The sequence below is a fragment of the Oryctolagus cuniculus genome, chromosome 7 (genome assembly GCF_051225735.1).
Source record: "Oryctolagus cuniculus isolate XC-2025 breed Fujian yellow rabbit chromosome 7, ASM5122573v1, whole genome shotgun sequence".
NCBI classification, from domain to species: domain Eukaryota; kingdom Metazoa; phylum Chordata; class Mammalia; order Lagomorpha; family Leporidae; genus Oryctolagus; species Oryctolagus cuniculus.
In genome coordinates, this window is record NC_142873.1 from 520,703 (window position 1) to 535,546 (window position 14,844).

General features: G+C 42.8%; 1 pseudogene; it reads left to right on the forward strand.

Moving 5' to 3' along the window:
- LOC149125242 (protein arginine N-methyltransferase 6-like) overlaps positions 1-14,496 on the forward strand; it is a 43,072-nt pseudogene extending 28,576 nt beyond the window's left edge.
- The last annotated feature ends 348 nt before the right edge of the window (positions 14,497-14,844 follow it).

Below are 14,844 nucleotides of genomic sequence, written 5' to 3' on the forward strand. Positions count from 1 at the left end.
TATCAAACAAAGGTTTAAGGCCTCCTGTTGTGAGGTGGCTTTCTGCGGAAGTATTTTTTCGTGGGTACACTTGGAAGACTAGATATTGATAAGGATATTAAAGTTGCATTTTCTCAGGGACATGATAAGACCAAAAGCAGATAACTGCTCTTTCATTACTGTCAGACATTGCATCACCAAAAATACCTCGGGTCCAGCTATCAAAATATCATCCATACAGTGTATAATATATAAATTGCTATATATTTTGCGAATTTTTTGAAGGGCAACATCAACGAATTGTTGGCACAAAGTAGGGCTATTAGCCATTCCTTGAGGTAAGACCCTCCATTGGTATCTTTTCATAGGTTCTTTAAAATTTACTGATGGAACAGTGAAAGCAAATAGGGGCCAATCTTCTGGATATAAAGGGATAGTATAAAAACAGTCTTTTAAATCTATTATTGCAATATAAGAGGGTTTTTTTTTTTTTTTTGGAATTGCAGTAGGCAACGGTAGACCTGGTTGCAAAGCCCCCATAATTTCCATAGTAGCATTAACAGCCCTAAGGTCCTGAAGCAACCGCCATCTTTCAGATTCTTTTTGATAACAAAAATAGGACTATTCCAAGGAGAATAAGAGGAAACTATATATCCTGCTATTAATTGTTCTTCCACTAATATCTGTGTAGTTTTTATCTTTTCATGCAGTAAAGGACATTGATCCACCCACATGGGATCATCTGATTTCTATTTTATTTTTTCCACATGGGGCACAGGTTGATCAGTGGCCATCTAGTGAAACCTGAGCCTTTCCAGTCACGATTAACAGTTAAAGTAATAAAAGATGTAATGCCTGTTGTTTACCTAGACCCTTACCTGGCAAATGACCCTGTTGAAGCATATTAGTGGTAACAACTTCATTTGGACTACACATTAAAGCCCCCATTTTGTGTTAAAACAATCTGCCCCCATAGGTTAATAGGCAGTCCTCCTAGAATATATGATTAAAATGTGTCTGTATTGCCTGTTTTATCTTTCCATTGTAACAACTCTGAACTTTGTTCTAGTCCCTGACTCTGACCAATACATCATAATTGAGTCATGGTAATTTCCTTTTTCCAATTTGTGGGCCAGTTTGCTGCTGAAATAATGGAAACATCAGCTCCAGTATCTAAAAGACCCTTGAATAATTTTCTATTTAATTTTAAGGAAAATTTGGGTCAGTCCTTAGTTACGGGTTGTATCCAATAAGCATCAAAAGATCCAAAACCTTTATTATCTCTGTTATTTAAAAAAGACTTACCAATTGAAGACAAGGGGAGCAGAATCAATTGAGCAATGCGTTGTCCTGGAGTTAAAGTTACAATTACATTATTGGCTTGGGCTATAATTTTTATTTCACCAGTAAAGTCAGAGTCTATAACTCCAGGAAAAACCTGTAACCCTTTCATAGTTGTACTACTTCTGCCCAGTAGACCAAAAACCCAGTTGGCAAAGGACCAAAAATCCCAGTAGAGAGGGCTTGCAGGCCCATCTCAGGGGTCAATATTGTATAGGAGGTGACACTGAGGTCCAGTCCTGCACTACCCTCTGAGGCTCCGTGGAGGGAAATTTTTGGACTTAGGGTGTTCTGTTGAGGAACAAATATCATGGCCCCAAAAATTTGTTGGTTTTGTTGGGATGGGGCCTGGGTCCAGCCCTGCTTCTAGTCTTTTGAGCTTTGTTCTTTTAATGAATTAAATTTTTTTTTATCAGTTTTGGAGTGACATTCATTGGCCCTATGCCTTCCCCTTTTGCACCGGGGACAAATCCCAGAAGTCTTATTTTGATCTTTAACTTTCAGACAATTTTTTCACACATGTCCCTGCTGCCCACATTTATAGCACCCTCATTTATTGGGCATAACCCTCCTCGTTGATTTTTGTAATGACATACCAAGCAGAGTGGCAGGTCCTGAATGTCTCTTTTTAAATGAATACATTTTGCTAATTCCTCATCAAAGAGACTATCACAGAACACCTCAGCCACAGTAGCCAATCAATCCATGTTCATGTTGTACTTATGTTTTGTAGAATTTACAATACTGTGGTCATCACTAGGTAATCTTTACACAGCACCAGAAAAGGATCCATATTGAGAATTATACATCATTAATAATCATCATGGGCATGTTTATTTAGATTGACTACGTGTTCCCCTGGGATGAAACAGCAGCAGCAGAGGCTTGCTCTGGCTCCCTCTTAAAGCCCCCAAGGACAAGGGTGGCTCATTGCCAAGATTTTAGGCAAGCAGTACATCCCATCCCAGATCTTGGCCAGAGAGCCAAGACACGAAGCATGCCCACCTGTTTATTAGAAACATTCCTTTATCCTCCTCCCTGGGAACTGGCCAGGCTCCCAAGGAGCATGAGGTTATCTGGCAGACAAGTTACTTGTTTATCAGAGCCAAACCTAGATACAAGCCTCTCCATTTCCAAAATCTGTCCTTACATTTTGTCCTAGGGTTGCATTGAGGTGTAGGCATAAATAACATGGGCTCGTTGCATCATAAGAATACAATACAGGCCGGCGCTGTGGCTCAATAGGCTAATCCTCTGCCTTGTGGCACTGGTACACCGGGTTCTAGTCCCGGTCGGGGCTCTGGATTCTGTCCTGGTTGCCCCTCTTCCAGGCCAGCTCTCTGCTGTGGCCAGGGAGTGCAGTGGAGGATGGCCCAAGTGCTTGGGCCCTGCACCCCATGGGAGACCAGGGTAGGCACCTGGCTCCTGCCTTCGGATCGGTGCGGTGCACTGGCCGTAGCGCGCCGGCCACGGCGGCCATTGGAGGGTGAACCAATGGCAAAAGGAGGACCTTTCTCTCTGTCTCTCTCTCTCACTGTCCACTCTGCCTGTCAAAAAAAAAAAAAAAAAAAGAGAATACAATACAAATTTTTTATACAAGTATACATCCAGTAATCAAACACAATAATATTCAACAAATTTTAAGGATAAATTGAAACATATCTGAGGGGGAATTAGCCTCTTGGGCACCCATGTCAGGACATAAAAAACATCACCGTTCCAATATAACAACCCAAGCTGCTGCAGACAGCCTGAGGATGGGCAAGACAATCCCATGGCATGGAGATCTGAGGCATTGTTACTTGCTAAACAAACATGTTGAGGTGCACACAGTCCAATTAACGAATGCGTTAACATTTTGCATTACTCTAAAACTAGTGATTTTGTGTTTCATTAAGTTTTTGCAACATTTCTTTTTGATAAGACAACAAATTTTTCAGTGGATGGAACACGGTGGGTAACCATTTAGCCATAATGATAGTAGCCTCTTCTTATCTGTAATTATTACATTCTTGTAGTTTCATGGAATCTTAACCATTTGTGGCATATTTTGATTTACATTCTTTTTGTAAAGCAAACCAAGCATAATCTGCCCAAGCATTCCTATCAACAATAGGGGCAGAGCTAGTACATAATACAAAAACAGAATGAGTAGTCCAGACACTTTATCACCACAATTCCTCATTTCACATAGTAATATTAACTTTACAAAGGTAACATTTACTTCAACTGAAATATTTAAATGTAGAGTGGGGGGTGTCCAGTGTACACTGATTTATATTTTCCACTCCCAGAGTAAGTAGTTACATTTTCATTCACAACACCATCTTTAGCAAACCAAGGACTAACTTTTCAACAGCACTGATAAATTGCTCTATGGTTTGTTTCTTTAACCCTATTTCCTGCATCTGCAATAAAGTTTTTACAGCCTTTATGGCTTGCTTACCTTGTTTTTACAGCCTTTATCATGGCTTGCTTTGTTTCTTAAATGCGCATTTAAATCTTTTCTGAGCAAATCCCATTGTTGCTCATCCAGGACTCCTTCTTCTGCAAACCAAGGACTGACTATTCCTATGGCATCAATGAACTGTTCTATGGCTCACTTTTTTTTAACCCTATCCCTGTGCCTGTAATGGAGTCTTTATTGCCTTTATCATGGCCTGTTTACTTTGTTCTTGTCCCATAATTTCCCCTTACACACCTGATCCAGAGGCAAGCAGTATTGGGTACTTGTCTTCCTTTCATTATTCTGTTATTGCTGCAGTCTTTTTCTTGTTGGGGTGGGTGATCCTCACTTCATTTCCCTCATACTCAGGTCCCTGTTTGGGCACCACTTGTGCAGGCCAGCTGCACCAGTCGAATGAAACCTAAGGTAGAGAGAGGGACCTAAAAGAGGGACAAGGGCGAAGAGAACGACAAGGCAGATCAAGGCTCATTTATTCCAATGTCTCGGTGGTATTTAAACATAACCAGCACAAAGGAGCACAAAGGATAACAACATATGTAAGCAACTTATCAGGGCTCTGGTAACACAGATAATTTTAACAGAGTGTTCTTGATTAACATCCTCCTTCAGGATGGGAGTCTGTGACTTTCTTATCCCAAGAACTCCACAAGCCAAGACTGGCCTTGATTTGTCCAAAGGCTGCCTACAGTACACAACACCAAGATATTCCTATTTTAGTTGTATATGTGTACACAGATGTGTGGTGTGTGTGTGTGTGTGTGTGTGAGAGAGAGAGAGAGAGAGAGAGCACATGTGCCCATATTAGAGAGATAGCACTGAAAATACAATGAGGATCCCCAGCCATCATTTCAAACACCACCTGTGAGCTGGCTGTCGATGAAGCAGACCACTGGTTTCTATTCCACTGTTGTGAGTTGAAAAGTTTCTCCCCCAAAATTCAAATCTTAAAGCCTTAACTCCCAATGTGACTTTATTTGGAGAAAGAGCCTTATAAGAGGTTAGTAAAGTCAAATGATATAAAAATGTGAGGTCCTAGTCTGAACTGACTTGTGTCCTTATAAGGACACATGTTGTGATGACATGCACAGAAGAAACATACCACATGAAGACACAGCAATGTGGTAGCTGAGTTGGAAAACAGGGAAGGAGGCCTCAGGAGAAACCAAGCCTGCAAGCGCCTTGACCTTGGATTTCCAGTGTATAGAACTAGGAAAACTAAATGTCTGTAACTTAAAGCACCCTATTTATGATAATATGGTGACCCTGGAAAAGAAATACAGCCCCACTTCAGCCTGATTTACCTGCAGCCACCAAGAGAGCTCACACAATGTGTTATCAGGAATACAGGCGTTAAAAGTGGTGGATTCAGGAGTTATAAAGCCAAAGCCAGAAATAGAGAGAAGAAAGGCAAGAGGTACAAAAAAAATGAAAAATTATTTATAGAAACCTAGATTTAGGGGAAATTAATTATAAAACTGAATAAATTATATATTCATGTTTTTGAAAAGTCCATGATTTGATCCAAATAGAACTCTAAAATTTAATTTAAAATTATATAATCAGAAAAATAAAAAAGACCTGGCTTGACTTTTGTGTTTCTACAGCATGAGATCTAAGTCCACTTTCACAGCTTTTGAACTATTTTTCTTTCCAAAACTTTATGGGATAACCAGTAGTGTGACTGAAATCAAAGTCCTACATGTTCTTCCACTAAATTGAAGAAAGGTATTACCTATGGTCTTAGGAAAGTTAGTAAAAATAAAATAGAAGAAAATTAAATGTATTTATTTGGTACTCTTTACTTAAACAACGTTTTAATTTTCTATAGTCAAATATACTAATATATATATATATATATATATAGGTGGACAGAGAGGCACTAACCATAAGTAATGGATTAAAATTAAGGTAAATATTTTTTTTTGACAGGCAGAGTGGACAGTGAGAGAGAGAGAGACAGAGAGAAAGGTCTTCCTTTTGCCATTGGTTCAGCCTCCAATAGCCACCGCGGCTGGTGCACTGCGGCCAGTGCACCGCTATGATCCAATGGCAGGAGCCAGGTGCTTATCCTGGTCTCCCATGTGGGTGCAGGGCCCAAGCACTTGGGCCATCCTCCACTGCACTCCCTGGCCACAGCAGAGAGCTGGCTTGGAAGAGGGGCAACCGGAACAGGATCCGATGCCCCAACTGGGACTAGAACCCGGTGTGCTGGCGCCGCAAGGTGGAGGATTAGCCTAGTGAGCCATGGTGCCAGCAAGGTAAATATTTTGAAGTTACAAATTCACTAGGTAAAAGAAGCCTCCACAAACCCAGATCACAACACCCCCTACTTTGATCAACATAGGCAATGATATAATGCCCATCCAGAAAACCATCATCCCCTTCAAAAAAAAAATAAAAAGGACAGGCAGAACTTTAAGCCCTCAACCTCACCACAATCAACCAGCACAATGGATTGCAAATATCAGACAGCAAACTGACAAACTGACCAATTCTGAACATAATGGAAGATAGGATCCACATGGGAATTAGACAAACTAAAAAGTTCAATGAGATTGGAGGATTTCAGACAATAATGATACTCTCATGGTGTCACTCAGGATTATTGCTTGCAAGTAACAAAATATTACTTACAATGAGTTCAGAAGGTGATTGCTTGGGGCATTAATTATCAGAACTATTGGAAAAGCAAAGACACACCACCATCTGGTTTTAAGAAATGATCTCTAGGGGCCAGCACTGTGGCACAATGGGTTTAAGCCTGATCCTGCAGAGCCAGTATCCCATATGGGCACTGGTTTGAGTCCCAGCTGCTCCATTTCTGAGCCATCTCCCTGCTAATGTGCCTGGGAATGCAGCAGAAGATGGCCCAAGTCCTTGGGCTACTGTACCCAAGTGGGAGATTTGGAAGAAGCTCCTGGATCCTGGCTTCAGATCATCTCAACTCTGGCCACTGCAGTGGCCATTTGGATGGAAGATCTCTCCCTCTCTTTCTCCTTCTCTCTCTCTCTCTCTCTCTCTATATATATATATATATATATAATATATATATATATAATTTATATATATATATATAAAACTCTTTCAAATAAGTAAAATAAAGCTTTTTTATAAAAAGAAAAAGAAATGGCCCCTAAATGCACACCACAAACCCATGTTGTTAAGAAGATGCTGTGCAATAGAAAATGGCTCAAGTGCTTGGACCCCTGCACCCACTTGGGAGACCTGGAAGAAGCTCCTGGCTCCTGGCTTCAGATCTGCACAGCTCTGGCCATTGCGGCCAATTGGGGAGTGAACCATCAAATGGAGACCTCTCTCTCTCCCTCTCTCTCTGCCTTTCCTCTTTCTGTGTAACTCTTTGAATCTTTTTTTTTTTTCTTTTGACAGGTAGAGTGGACAGTGAGAAAGAAACAGAGAGAAAGGTCTTCTTTTTTCCATTAGTTCACCCCCCAGTGGCCACCACGGCTGGTGTGCACCGCACTGATCTGCAGCCAGGAGCCAGATGCTTCCTTCTGGTCTCCCATGCAGGTGCAGGGCCCAAGGACTTGGGCCATCCTCCACTGCACTCCCAGGCCACAGCAGAGAGCTGGACTGAAAGAGGAGCAACTGGGACAGAATCTGGCACCCCGACTGGGACTAGAACCAACCCGGGGTGCCAGTGCCACAGGAGGAGGATTAACCTATTGAGCCATGACACCAACAAACTCTTTGAATCTTTAAAAAAAGATTTAAAAATGACATCAGTCTTAAAAAAAAAAAAAAGAAAAAAAAAGAAGATGCTGTGAAGAATCACACTTAGATCTGGATCAAGAAGCTATCTGAACAATCTGAACAATCTGTTGCTCACCCAAGTAGAACTTCTGTAAAATTTCCCAGAAGATCTGATCGCTCCTTTCATAGCTACCATTTAAGACTTAGTTCATCTGCCAGACAGAACTTTTGCCACATCATGGATTCAAGTTACAAGGATATCTGGTTTCTTATTCTATATGAAATGATCTCAGAGCCAGTGCTGTGGTGCAGCAGGTTAAAGCCCTGGCCTGAAGCGCCGGCATACCATATGGGTGCCGGTTCTAGTCCCAGCTACACCACTTCCCATCTAGCTCTCTGCTATGGCCTGGGAAAGCAGTAGAGATGGCCCAAGTCTTTGGGCCCCTGCACCCATGTGGGAGACTGGGAAGAAGCTCCTGGCTCCTGGCTCCTGGCTTTGTATTGGCTCAGCTCTGGCCATTGCAGCCATCCAGGGAGTGAACCAGTGGATGGAAGACCTTTCTCTCTCTCTCTCTGTAACTCTTTCAAATAAATAAAACAAATCTTTATTTTTTTAAAAAGAAAGACATGATCTCAGACTTACAGGTTAAATCAAGAGAAATATGTTCTTTCACTGTATTGGAGAATGTAAATACAACATCACTGTGACTGGGTTAAATTGCAGTATAGGGAGTACTATGCTCCATTCAGTCTCTAGGTGAGAATCTGTTCCTTGACACTTCCAGCTCTGGTAACATCTGGCATTACATGTGATCACATCACTCCCATCTTTGCCTTTACAATGATATCAAATTCTCTCTCTCTTTTTTTAAAGATTTTATTCATTTATTTGACAGGCAGAGTTACAGACAGTGAGAGAGAGAAAGACAGAGAGAAAGGTCTTCCTTCCACTGGTTCACTCCCCAAATGGCCACAATGACCGGAGTTGCACCAATCTTAAGCCAGGAGCCAGGTGCTTCCTCCCAGTCTCCCACGTGAATGCAGGGGATGAAGCACTTGGGCCATCCTCCACTGCTTTACCAGGCTACAGCAGAGAACTGGACTGGAAGAGGAGCAACAGGGCTAGAAAGGGTGCCCATATGGGATGCCAGCACCACAGGTGGAAGATTAACCTAGTGTGCCATGGCACTGGCCCTTCTCCTCTTCTTAATGTGTAAATCTCCCTTTGCTTTTGATTTATGAGCACATAAGTGATTATACACAGGGTTCACATGGAAAAACCTGGTTAATGTAATCTCAAAATCATTAACTTTATTTCACATTCAAAAACATCTTTCAAAATAATTCAGCATTTCTTGCTTGCATGGATTAAGAGATGTTATCTTTGGAGGCCAATATTCAGGTTTCCTCTTCTAGAAAGGATATGTTAACTTTTAAGTTTATATCATGAGGAAAGGTTTGCTAGAAAGGGATTGGAATAGGTTGAAAGAGATTCATTACATATTATCTAGTAAACTTCTTGATAGGGAAATAAACTGACACATCCCATCAATGGGCCAACAAGACAATAGAAAGTCAGAAACCAGCCTCAGCCTTAGCTCAGAGGCTTAGAAAATCACAAGGTTAGCTGGGAGGCTACACGATATCCTCAGCTACCTAATAATGGGGAAAATTATACCCCCATCACCTGGGAGCTTCCCCAGATGCAGAAGACAGAGTAGAAGCCCAGAAAACCAGCTAACCTAATTAAACTGCCATTTCCACCAACAGATGAATGGAGTGAAAATGTGACACACATGAATTCTACTCTTCTTACAAAAGAGGAAATGATGTCACTTAGGATAACATATATGAACACAGAGAGCATTATAAGTGATGCAAGCCTGGCACAGAAAGACAAATACATGAGTTTGTTTATATGTGTATTTTGTAGAAGTAAAAATCATGTAGGTATATGGGCAAGAATATATATTAGATGGTGCAGGGTGGAAGTGGGAGTAGGGATAAGAAGAGACGGTGCTCTAGGGAAATATAATTTTCAGTAGAAGGTTAGTTTCTTTGTCCTACTGCACAAGACAGATGATTAAACTGTGTTGAATTTTTCAAAACTGCTAGGAGTGGCTTTTTTAAAAAGTACATAAAGTGATAGATATGTTCAAAGCCTGATTTGATAATTCTGTGATAAAACATGTGATAAAACACATCTATCAAAACTTCAGACTTTGCTCACAAACGTGCAAATATTTGTCAGTTGAAAATAAAGGTTTCAGGGACCTGAAACCTGTGTAGCAGGTTAAGCCGTTGCCTGCAGTGTTATCATCCCATATGGATGCCAGTTTGAGTCCCAGTTGATTCACTTCTTTTTTTTTTTATTTTTTTAACTTTTATTTAATGAATATAAATTTCCAAAGTACAGAATATGGATTACAATGGCTTCCCCCCTATAACGTCCCTCCAACCCGCAACCATCTCCTTTCCCACTCTCTCTCCCCTTCCATTCACATCAAGATTAATTTTCGATTCTCTTTATATACAGAAGATCAGTTTAGCATACATTAAGTAAAGATTTCAACAGTTTGCTCCCACACAGAAACATAAAGTGAAAAATACTGTTTGAGTACTCGTTATAGCATTAAATCTCAATGTACAGCACACTAAGGACACAGATCCTACATGAGGAGTAAGTGCACAGTGACTCCTGTTGTTGACTTAACAAATTGACACTCTTGTTTATGGCATCAGTAATCACCCTAGGCTCTTGTCATGAGCTGCCAAGGCTATGGAAGCCCCCTGAGTTCACCGACTCTGATCATATTTAGACAAGGCCATGGTCAAAGTGGAAGTTCTCTCCTCCCTTCAGAGAAAGGTACCTCCTTCTTTGATGACCCATTCTTTCCACTGGGATCTCACTCATGGAGATCTTTCATTTAGGTTTTTTTTTTCCCCCAGAGTGTCTTGGCTTTCCATGCCTGAAATACTCTCATGGGCTTTTCAGCCAGATCCGCATGCCTTAAGGGCTGATTATGAGGCCAGAGTGCTGTTAGGACATTTGCCATTCTATGGGTCTGCTGTGTATCTCACTTCCCATGTTGGATCATTCTCTCCCTTTTTGATTCTATCAGCTAGTATTTGCAGACACTATTCTTGTTTATGTGATCCCTTTGGTTCTTAGTCCTATCATTACGATCAACTGTGAACAGAAATTGATCACTAGGACTAGTGGGATGGCATTGGTACATGCCACCTCGATGGGATTGAATTCGAATCCCCTGGTATGTTTCCAACTCCACTGTTTGAGGCAAGTCAGCTTGAGCATGTCCCGAATTGCACATCTCTTCCCTCTCTTATTCCCACTCTTATATTTAACAGCAATCACTTTTCAGTTAAGTTTCAGCACTTAAGAAGAATTGTGTATTGATTACAGTATTCAACCAAAAGTATTAAGTAGAACAAACAAAAAAAATACTAAGAGGGATAACATATTAATCTGCTCACAGTTGATTCACTTCTAATTCAACTCCAACTCCAGCCATAGTGGCAATTTGGGAAGACAAACAGTGGATGGAAGATCTCTCCCTCTTCTTCTGTGTGTGTGTGTGTGTGTGTACCTCTGCCTTTCAAATAAATACAATAATTCTTTTTTAAAAAAAGAAAGAAAAAGAAAAGTTTGCTTAAAAAAGAAATAAAATAAAAATTTTAAAGGTAAAAGATCTGGGTGAGCATTGTGGTGCAGTGGGTAAAGTCACTATTTGTGATGCTGCATTTCATATCTGAATGCCTGATTTGAGTTCCCACAACTTTTCTTTTCCAACTCAGCTTCCAGATAAAGCACTTGGGTGGAGGAGGGATAATGGTAAAAGTACTAGAATGGCTATCAACTTCATGGGAGATTTAGATGGAATTCCTTGCTTTTGGATTTAGTCTGGTCTGGCCACATCTATTGTGGGTAACTGAGAAGTGAAACAGTGAGTGAAAGATCTCTTTTTCTCCCCCTCTGTTGGGGTACACAAGTAAAAGGAAAGAGAGGATACAAGGACTCTTCCTCTGAAAAGTGCTTCCAGGACAATTCAGTATCTTTTCTTTATTTATAAGAATTACAACAGCCTATTGTACAGTGCATGCATGTGTTCATATAACTAAGGTTTCTCTGAAGCATGTGTAGCAAAACATATTAGATATGTTAGAGTCCGAACGCCCACCGCCCGAGGGACGTCTCCAAAAGACCTCTCTCATGCAAATTGCAAAGGATTTTATTTTTATTTTTCCAGCATGATGGGGCTCTCTGGTCAGACCAGAACAGAGCAGCCTCGAGGAACTACAGCATAGGGTTTGTAAAGGCAAAAACTGCAAAATCGGGAGGGAGGGAATGTACGGTTGCTATACACGGTTGCTAAGATCAAAAGAGAGTACAAAAAATCCAAAGAGAGTACATAGTTACTGGGGTCAACATAACCTAAGACCTAAGTGAAACCAATATTCATCATAATCTTGACTATACCAGTCACAATTGTACAATTATCATTTATGATCTTGACATTAATTCACATTATATGTAAGACATAGACAAATCACATCTTTATCATTAACCCAGGTACAACCTTTCTACTTTCAAGCTTGAGCAATCATGCTAGTGGGTTTTTGTGCTCTGCCAAGGGTGATGTAGTGCACTGCTATTGTCCGACTATTTGAGATCATAGTTGCAAACCGGAGTCTCATGGTGGGGGTTACTTTCCCAGAATGCAGTCTCAAGTGCTTCAAAATGGAGTCCCTACTGTCAAGGTGCTACTTCAGATACACATGTCTGGGAAATCAGCTACATGTCCTTGTGGAGACAATGTTCCCACAAGGGTTCAATGCTCTTTTTGTTAGAAGGTCATAAACTACCCTTAATCAGTCCCTGTGGTCACACTCTGTCTTCTAGGAAGAAAATATCTTCACTAAGAGTGCTTTGGCAGAAAGCTTTTTTCCAGATTTCTCCCTTTTCTTGTTTTATAAATGTTTATTAGCAATATGATTTTGGCAGTAATTTTGCTTTTTGCATTCAGCTGCCACACTGTGTTCAGGATAAATGTGTTCTCAACTGAGAGCGCTTTGGCAGAATTTTTGCTCTCTACATTCTGCATCCCCCCCACACTTTTTTTTAAAATAAATGTCAGTAATATGATTGCTTAAAGCAAAGATTGCATCCTTTACAAGTGTTAGTCAAAGATGGGATGCAATGAAAGAAGCAGCATATCAGGATCAATGAGGCTATGGCAAGGCAACCATAGAAAACAATTGTTTTAACCAGATGGTGTTCTTGAATAGAGATGGAAAAAGGCAACATAAGACAGCATAATAACAACAATGAGTTCTTTTGCCAATTGAATCATTATGGCTATCAAAAGTCTCAGGGGTTTCTTCTTGGTGTTCTTGTTGAAGCAACCACTGAGCTGAAGCAAGTAGTGACTTGAGGTCTCCCCAGGTAACCACTTGTCTGTCAGGTCAAGGAGGTCTCCGACAGTGAGATATTGTCTCTCTTTTCTTGAACCCAAGTTGAAACTGAGGGATCAGGTCCTGAAGTCCTTGAGGCAGCTCATGATGTCATGCAGGGTGAACACAACAAGCAAGAATCCACACAGGTCCTATGGGAGAGAGAACAGAGTCACACGATCTCCCCCACATTAGTAGTGGTTTTGGTCCTTTCCGTGTTGGTTCAGGAGTTTGTTTATAATCCACTAATGGACAATGGTGCAGCTTTTGAGGGGCAAAAATGTTTCCTTGCTTGGGCTTCCTCTGTTCAAAAACTGCCTGAAGGGTAAGATAAATGATTAAGTGTAAATAAAATAATAGACATTGCTTGATTAATTTGTACTGCAATGTTTACCCCTTTCTTTAATTGTTTGTGTAAAAAGGTTTTAACAGTGTGATGTGGTGGAGTGGGGAGGGGGGCAGGGAAGGAGGGGAGGGAGCCGAGGAGGAAGATGGTGGAGAGCTGGAGGCTGGCGTGCCGCGACCCGGGAGGACTAAGCGGGAGCGGGACCAGCTGTACTAGAGTGCTACTCGGACGTGTCCGTCCACGGAGGAGATGATCGCCGGTCGCGTCCGCACGGACGCCTACCGCCTGGGGATCCTGCGGAACTGGGCAGCGCTGCGAGCGAAGACGGTGCTGGATGTGAGCACGGGCACCGGCATTCTCAGCGTCTTCTGTGCCCAGGCCGGGGCCGGGGCGTGTACGCGGTGGAGGCCAGCACCATATGGCAACGGGCCCGCAAGGTGGTGCGGCTCAACGGGCTGGAGGACCGGGTGCTCATCCTGCTGGGGCCGGTGGAGACAGTGGAGCTGCCAGAGCAAGTGGATGCCATCGTAAGCGAATGGATGGGCTACGGACTCCTGCACGAGTCCATGCTGAGCTCCGTGCTGCACGCGCGGACCAAGTGGCTGAAGGAGGGCGGGCTTCTCCTGCCGGCCTCTGCCGAGCTCTTCGTAGCCCCCATCAGCGACCAGATGCTGGAATGGCGCCGAGGCTTCTGGAGCCAGGTGAAGCAGCACTATGGCGTGGGCATGAGCTGCCTGGAGAGCTTCGCCACGTGCTGCCTCATGGGCCACTCGGAGATCGTGGTGCAGGGCCTGTCCGGCGAGGATGTGCTGGCCCGGCCCCAGCGCTTTGCTCAGCTTGAGCTGGCCCGCGCCTGGAGCAGGAGCTGGAGGCTGGCGTTGGTGGGCGCGACGGTTCGGCGCCCCTGCACGGCTTTGCCATCTGGTTCCAGGTGATCTTCCCTGGAGGGGATTCGGAGAAACCCCTGGTGCTGTCCACCTCGCCTTTTCACCCGGCCACACACTGGAAGCAGGCGCTCCTCTAGTTGAATGAGCCGGTGCAAGTGGAGCAAGACACGGACATTTCTGGAGAGATCACTCTGCTGCCCTCCCGGGACAACCCCCGCCGCCTGCGCGTGCTGCTGCGCTACAAAGTGGGGGAACAGAAGGAAAAGACCAAAGGCTTTGCCATGGAGGACTGAGCGCCGCTTTTTCTCCCAGCGACCTCCCAAGGCGGCCTGACCTGAGGAGGAGAGGTGTAGGGAGGTTGGAGGAGAAAGGGAGATCCCACGTGCAAGTAGGGGGCAATGTCTGCTCCCTTTTCCCTCAGGGCTGCTGGGGCAGGAACCTGACTTCAGTCTCCCTTTGAGGAGATTCTTCTAACGGTTTTATTTTTTTTTTTTCTACAAAGTGGTCCCCTCCCCACCCTTCAACCAAGAGATACACCATGCTTGTTAGTGGGCGTTTAAGCCTCAAAAGCATGTGGTACCGAGCATTTGGGTTTCCATTTCTTTTATTTCACAGGAAAAGCAAATACACGAATGTAAACG